Source organism: Lathamus discolor, chromosome 2 (assembly GCF_037157495.1).
Source record: "Lathamus discolor isolate bLatDis1 chromosome 2, bLatDis1.hap1, whole genome shotgun sequence".
In the NCBI taxonomy this organism is placed as follows: Eukaryota; Metazoa; Chordata; class Aves; order Psittaciformes; family Psittacidae; genus Lathamus; species Lathamus discolor.
The window spans coordinates 122,555,865-122,563,869 of NC_088885.1; the positions used below are offsets into that span (position 1 = coordinate 122,555,865).

Genomic DNA, 8,005 nt, shown 5'->3' on the forward strand with positions numbered 1-8,005 from the left:
CCTGGGATCTCAAGCATTTCATCTGTATGACTGGAATAGACCCAGGCATCCCAGAAACTCTTGACTGCAGTCTGTGTGACACCTGCCATTTCAGTGTCCCACCAGCAGAATCATGGGTGGACAAAAGGCATCCTCGCCTACCTCATCCTTCTCCTGTCAACCCAGCAGGAGACAGGAGGGGTTCATTAGAGAGCTATCAGGGCTCCAGGCCCCCCAGGTTCAGGATTAGGATAGCAGATGGCTGTTGATGCAGAGACCCAGACACCACGGCATCCTTGATGAAGTCATCCAAGCCCCCACTTTAGGGGCCCCAACTTTAGGCTCTGATCTCAGGCTGCTGTGTGTAGCTAGATTTCTGGAAAAAGCCTGTCAAGTGCCCTCTCTTTGGCCTGCCTGCTCTCCAAAGCCTGTCAGAGGTTGGTTGAAATAATGCAGGTTGATTTTGGTGAACTAGATAATTCCAATGAATAGTAGGATTGAGAATTTTTCTTGTCAGCTCTGCTTTCCAGCCCAGTTTGAAGACTCTAGGTGTGGTGCTCTGGTAGCTCTGAGGAGTCTGCAAGCAAAGAATATCAATGGGTCTTTTGTTTAGACTTTATTTAGGCACATCCAGGATAAAATGAGAAGCTTTAACGATATTGAGGTAAACATTAGAAGACTAGTCAGAATAGATTTATGGATCATGAGGTCTGGAGGTTTGCTGTGCTACAGGTTACTACAGGTAATAATTTCATCCTTTGCAAACCAACACACCCATACTGAAAACAGCACCAGACAGATGAAGCAATGCTACAGCTCCTAAAAGATAATTTAAGTACCAGGATGGCAGTGGAGCGATGGCTACCTAGATACTGAAATATCTCTAGAAATCCAGGTTAAAGAACCGATTGGATTTACTGGTAGCAGGTTTTTGCTGAGAAAAGCAGCAGCAGGGATTAAAGGTGTGACTGTGTTTTTTTTTTTTTTGTGGGGTGGTTAGCTAGATTGAATTATTAAGGGCACTGAACTCCAGAGAAGAATGAAAATTACTTTGTAGTAAAGGTGATCTAAATGGAGAACTTTAATTTTAAACCCTTTGAACTACAGGAGTGGATTAAGGTCATGTTTGAAAGATTAGATTCTGCTGCCTCAGTTTTGGCTTTGTTTCAAATGACAAACCCAAGTGCAGATAGCTTTCAGCTCTGAGGTCCTCTTAGAAAGACAAGCGTGAGTTCAGATTCATGGTGACTGACCACAACACTCATTGTGGAAAGAATGAAACACCTGGTTCACCTCTGCCCCTGGGGGCCTTTGGCCCTAATATGGGGATGAACTCAGGTTTTTTAATCAGGCTGTTGTTTGTAAAACGTGAAACACCTCTTCAGGCACAGCAAATAGCACCAGCTACAGCACAGATTGAAATCACCTGAAATGAGCCAAACCTGTGTGTGCTTAGTTTACTGAAGAGAGAACAGCCTGTGTTCCTCTCCCAGCCTTTCTCAAGATGACAGAAGGAAATTCACCTTAACATACCTATGGAAATCAGACCTCATGTTCTATCATCTTCCATAAATTCAGAAGCTTTTTGAGATGGTTGTGTTTGTATGCCTCCACAGGTATTTCCTGATGTAAGGATTTTATATCAATTTTTATGCTACAGAACTCATTTTTTTTTTTTTTAATAATTGAAGGCATTGATTTTTATTCTATTAAGGAATGAACTGACCTTTTTTAGCTCCTGCTTTTAATGCTTCTGATTTGCTCTCTAGTGGCAAGCTATCTTGAATGAAGTTTCTGGGGCTACTTAGTCCCTCATTGTGAAGGAAGTAATTTTAGGTATGCATCGCTGTTTTAGTCAAAACCCACTTTAATTTGGTTTTTTTTTTGTTTGTTTGTTTGCTTTTTTTTTCTTTTAGACCTTGGGTTAATTGATTTTACTCTAATATATGATAACCCTTACAAATATATTTTCTCTCAACTAAGAAGAAAATCCTGCGTCTCTTTCAACCCTTTTGAATATGTGAAATAATGCATTTGATAGCACGATTGGATTTTAGGTGCCAAGACTTTGTACATAAGCTTCATTGAAAGGGAAGTCATACAAAACCTGTTGCTGAGAACACAGAAAGGGACCTTTCTTGCAGACTCCTGGGTAGTCTGTGGAAGAAAGCACCTATTTAGAAAAGGCAGGAAAATCCCTTTCAAGCCTTTTAAAAATATTTAAGGCAATTTAAGAAAATATAGCAACTTTTAAGCATTAACACACTAACAAGTTCTGAATGCCACTAGAGAGTACATTCAAGAGTAAATGTGACTTTCCCCTTACCTTTGTGGTCATTTAACAGAACAGGGTAGAGAAGCAGCTGTGTAAAGGGAAAAACCTTTTCTCTGCTACAGCAGTGTTCCATGGGAGAGCTCTGCAGGCATCATGTGCTGGACTGAAATGAAAGAGGCCCCTGGCTTGAGAGGAGGGGACAAGGAAGCAGTTTCCTTCTCAACACATAGCACTCTGGGGAAGTATGTACTGGAGTTGACTCTCCTTTTTCAATGAAAAAAGGATGAGTTGGATTTTGTGTTGCCAAGGTGAGTGTTTTTCCTTTCTGGACTCTTCAGATTAAATCCTCTGTGTCTGTATTGTTCTGAATATGAGGGTCTTGTATCTAAGGTGACCATTTCTTTTCAACAAACAGGAAAAAAATAAAGCAAGATTACATAGGTAAGAGAAGGAAATGCCCAAGCACCCTACATTCATGCTTCATTGATCCCTAGCACAGCTCTGCAGCCCACCCAAGCTCAGAGACACTTGTGCTTTGCTGATCTACAAAAAAGCTGTCCTTCTCCCAGTCTCCTCCTTCACACTTCATTTACTGGAGATGCTGATGCAACGCAGCAGGCATCAGCCTGGGTACTTCTGTGCCCAGCTCTGGATTTAAGAGGTGGTAATAAGGATATACAGATCCCCTAGCATCCTTGATCAAGCAAAGATTTAGCCAAAAGTCAAGCTAATTGTGGTGCTCTCTAGTCACACATGAGGATGCAGCTGCTCAGCCAACTGCAGGTAAACCCCTCAGCAGCATGCTGAGCTAGCCAGGTCAGTGCTGTGTCTGAGCAATGTGTTCACTTGCTTGGTTTCCCAATGAGAAATGCCTCTTACCTTGCTCTGTCAGAGAAGGGCAGAGCAAGCTTTGTTGTATCAGCCTTGAACTGGTTCAATTTGGGTTCTTTTTCCTGCAGGTTCTGGAGCTTCTGCTCTAGCAGATGTTGGTTCTGTGGGACCAGACATTTAGCTCAGGGGGTTCTGCACAGATTTGTAATCCATACATCAGAATTTTTAAAAATAAATGCCATATTCAAAACTCTCAATACTTCAATGGGTTGCATGCAAATGGTTAGTCTCATGGGTTCCTTTTTTTTTGTGGTATGTGATGTGCAACACCTTTTAGCTTTAGAAACTAAGGTGATATTCCTAATGTACTGTATCTCAGGACATATGAGAACACATAACGTCATTCTGCCAGTTCAGTAAAAATCAACTGATGAAATACTATTGCAATACACATTAAAACAAGTTCCTAAATAGTCCAGGGGGCTACATCTTAAAACAAATCAATAATAAAGCAGATATGATGGCCTTTGGCCAAGTGAATTGATTTTCACCTTAAAGCAAGCAGTCTGACTTATGTCTTCTTAATACAGTTGCAAAACCAAACACTATTCCATGATCAATATCATACACGTAAATGAATTTTTGCATCTTAATGTGTGGAGTAAACCTTATATCTAGTGTAAATGCATAGATTTAATGGTGGGGGTTGGGAAGTGTCTCCAGGTAGGAACCTCTACAGATAAAACAAAGAGAGAAGCCCTGTGCACAAATGTAAGAGTGATTGAAACCTTGACTATATGTAATTATTCGTATTCACCTGGGGAGCTAAATTCTAGAAATTATTAGCTGTAAGACATAACTAAATCTTACTATATGAAAGCCAGATATAGTTATTAGAGTGTCAACACCATTTTTCTAGTACAGAGGATATGGAAAGGAAGAGCAAGCAGTATGCAGTGTGTTTTCTTTATCATCCTTCGTGACCTGTATCTTCAAGCAGTTTTGGAAACAAGGCAAGGTGAATATTCTACTTTTTCCCTACAAAATAAACAGCAATGAAAAGAACTAGTAAAAAAGCAAGATATAGGTACTCTAGTGGGCTGAATTTTAAGACAGAGTCCAACTTGAACACATGAACCTAAGAGAGCACCAGTAGCAGCTTGAACCCAGCAGCTTTGCTCGCTCTGGGCTGAAGAGGCTGAAACCTGTCTGGCAGCACACATTATTTCCAAACTTGATAAATTTTCTCCTTCTTCATTTTTCACTTTCTCCAGTCCAAGAGAAAAGCAATAAGGAAATAGGGAAATACCCTTTCACTTATTAGATAAAGCATGCTGCAAGCAATGGCAATCTCTGCTATTACCCCTCCAGCACTGTTGGGATAAATATCCAGGTTCCCTACACAGCAGCCTGTGTTTTGTTGACTCTCACCCTTTTTTGCAAGTGTCATGCTCCCTGGGTTTATAGGAAAAGCCCCAGCTCTTTGATCCACATGTTCGTGCTTTAGATACCATTTAGGCCATTCAGAAAATATTCTCTCTCCTAGTCAGACAGCAAAGTTTAAAATTATGAATAAATATTTTTGGAAACAAGAAAGATTCAATAAATGTAATAGGCATAAACTACAGCCCTCCAGACATTCGAAACCATCTCATACTTATACATAATAGACACTGGATGGATTTTGTGTTCTAGACCAAGAATACTATATATCCAAGGATCATAGACAATTTGTTTCCTTCTCCTTTTTTTTCCTGTACAACATGACATCCCAGAATGTGTTATGTACATGATCTTGGTGTCATTGTGTACACGTCCCTCCATTTTCTACCCTGATTGATGGTACATAAAATTGTGACTGAATTGCTCCAAACATTTTCACATATGTGAGCATATTGGAGGGGGAAGGGGAAGGAGAGAGTCTATAAGGCTTGACCTGTCAATAACGGGACTTAACAGGAGATTGTTCTAGACAGTTGGATGTGCCCATAGATGTTGTTGGTGCTGCTGCCATGCAGTAGGCAGCAGCTTCTTTGCAGGGTAAGCCACTTGGCAGAATTAGCATGTTCAAAATTTACTTGGTAAGAGTACCACAGCGAATGCACATCTCAGTTATTTTTATTTTTAGCTACCCCCATCACAGAAGTACACAGTGATGATGAATATATGGTATCTTGAATATTATTAGAGGGAAAAAACATCCAAACCTTTTCCATCATTCGCTTTATCATTTCCGTGATATCTTGGTATCCCATTTCAGTCATGTGAGATTCTGCCCTCACACATGGGGAAGCGGCACCATGCCCAGGAAAGCAATCGCTGTTGTTTAGTCTTTTCCTTATATGTTTTGGAATAAGGCCACTAATAAGGCTTGCTAATTTGCATTTTGATATTTTTCCTTCCCCCATCCCTTTTTTTCCCCTCCATTCCCCTTCTACTTTTCTTTCTCAGTCCGAGAATTTCAAGATAGCTTTCAGGGGGGATTGTTTTCCATGCCTTCATCTCTACCTCCCTCAGCTGCGCTATTGTAAATGGCTTTGTTTTTCTTTAATGGATTTTCTTGTAGTGGTGAATAATTGTTTGGTTCACTGCTTCATTTTTCATGCTTCATTTGCTTCATGCTCAAACTTTTGCTCTCCCTTGAGCAATTCACTTTTGTTCTTTCTGCTTTGCTCTGCAGCTTGTGGCTAAGACAAGTGCTCAGCCTGGAGTTCAGGTTGAGGCTTCTCAAGGCAGCAGCTGTGCCTTGCTTTACTTCTGGTTTGCTGGTTTCTGTAGCATTAAAGCATTGTTTTCCCAGCGGTGTTTTGTACTTCTAGCTGGTGAGAAAGAGCATGGAGCAGGTGAGTTAGCCTGCAGCAGCTCAGGGGATTGGCAGCTGGTGGCAGTAGAACAGGCAGAAATTTCTTATCTTTGTGATAAAAGGCAGAGCGTGAACTCAGAAGACAGGTAAGACCTGTCTGCTGGTTATGTCTCTTTTCAGCTTGTCTTTAGAAACTACTTCTTTCAAGTATTTCTCAATATTTGCAAGCCCTTTCTAATATAAATGACCTTAATTAATATGCCACCATAACCTTCACTGGAACAGGACAAAATCTAAAACCTTACAGTCACGGGGATCCTGACTTTCTAGATTAATTGAAAGGTTACATCTGGATGACTGGAGTGGTGGGAACTCGGAGTGATTCTGGCCTCTTCAAGGTGACCACATCATGGTCCAGGGTGGAATTTGCACCCCCAGTTCCTTCCAGGCCACGTGCTGGGCACTCCTTCGAATGAAAACTAGAGTATAGTTAAAAAGGATATGTGCTTTGGTCAGAATCAGAGGTAGGGCTGGATTCCTGATGTCTATGGTCATCTGGGCCTTGGGTGTGTTTCATTTCATTAAGAGCAAGCAGAGTTGACCCAACATAGTATGTAATGCCTTCTCTAAAATACAGTATTTTTCCATAAGGTCACTGGCTACTTAAGAATTCGCTCAGGTACTGCAAAAATGATTACAGAATGACATTTCACCACCAGCTTTTACCCTTTTCTCCACAGTGTTTCTTGTAGCAGATGCCAACTCCAGGGAGAGTTATAGGCACTCTGTGTATTTGTTTCTTTTCCAGATACCATAGCCTAAATCATGCAGTTTAATCACTCTGAAGGGAAACAAAATAAGAACAATAAGATTCCACGTAGATTTAGGCAAAAAAGAACCAGTTATATGATTATAATACAGCACATTATGTGCCTAATATTTTCTCCTCTATCATTAGCTTAAGTGTGACCACATCAGTGATTGTATTCTTGTATCTGTTCATTGTGCAGCACAAAGATCCATATTTTCATTTTATTCTTACAAAATGAAAATATGGATTTTTGTTTGAACATTTGAGTTCAATGGTAGTATATATACAACTAGAAAATCCAATATTATGGTATTTTGGACAAATAAAAGACTTTCTAATAAACTGAGCAGTTGCTGTGATTTAGACTTTCTTGTGAAAGTGTCTACATTTCAAAGTGATACTTTGGATAAAATATTAAAACAACTCCCTGCGGTAATGTTGCCCCCAGCAAAACATGTGGCTTAAATGTTTCTGAAACAAATGAAGACAGTGAGAGCTGGCCACAGCCTGTGTCCCACTGATCTGGTAGATCCAGCACAGAAGCCCAGATGGTGGTGGAATTGCTGGGTATGTTACAGGACTGTAAACTGCAGGAGGGTGAGTGGAAAGAAGACTAAGTATCTCTTCAGTCCCCCTCATGAGCTGGCTAGAGAGTGGTGTGTTCACTGTATTTCACATTCCTGTACCCAGACAAGGTCCATATTAAACTGAACAGGTCCAAAAGCCTTTTTCTGACCCTGAGAGTAAATGCACAGGTCACATCTATGTAGCTTGCTCTCCTTCTACCCCCAAACTAAACCAAGGAAACTGCAGGGAATCTTCATCTCTGCATGAATACGGAGTATCAAATGGTCTGTGTCATGTTGCAAAGCATTTCAGCATTGTATGGAGACTGCAGTTCTCATGGACCAGAGCCTGAGAACACAGAGCACATGTGGCAAAGAATTAAACAGTGCAGTGTATTATGGACATAGCTTGAGCCTGTGCCTTGTCTTGTTTTCATTTCCTAGTGCAGAAAAACCTGTATGTCCCCAACCAATTTAAGAGGGTACTTCCAGTCAGGACCAAGGAAACTCTGCAGTAGCCACCTCTGCCAGCACTTTGTGCCTGGTAAGGGCTTGGTGAGGCTTTGCGTGGAACTGAAGAAAGTCTAACTGAAGGAAGACTGATTGCATTTTGAGGTCATTACATATTTAGGTCAGTGTGTATATGATATAAAAACTATGAAGAGTGAAGAAATGAGAGTGTTAAACACAATGACTACATTCTCGGAAATGCTCAGGTGCTCTGTTGTTCATACGAAGCT

At 40.8% G+C, this 8,005-nt stretch overlaps 2 long non-coding RNA genes across 4 annotated transcripts; one reads left to right on the forward strand and one right to left on the reverse strand.

Moving 5' to 3' along the window:
- Positions 1-509: 509 nt before the first annotated feature.
- On the reverse strand, positions 510-2,481 carry LOC136009388 (uncharacterized). The gene is made up of 3 exons (XR_010610538.1): positions 2,306-2,481; positions 2,087-2,136; positions 510-556 (listed from the first exon to the last, which is right to left on the reverse strand). It is a non-coding gene; the product is annotated as an uncharacterized LOC136009388 (long non-coding RNA).
- LOC136009387 (uncharacterized) lies at positions 1,465-7,787 on the forward strand. 3 transcript variants are annotated; one of them, XR_010610537.1, is made up of 3 exons: positions 1,465-1,607; positions 2,377-2,562; positions 7,715-7,787. It is a non-coding gene; the product is annotated as an uncharacterized LOC136009387 (long non-coding RNA). The 3 variants fall into 3 exon arrangements; XR_010610535.1 differs by lacking the exon at positions 7,715-7,787 and adding an exon at positions 4,005-4,101; XR_010610536.1 differs by lacking the exon at positions 7,715-7,787 and adding an exon at positions 4,010-4,101.
- The last annotated feature ends 218 nt before the right edge of the window (positions 7,788-8,005 follow it).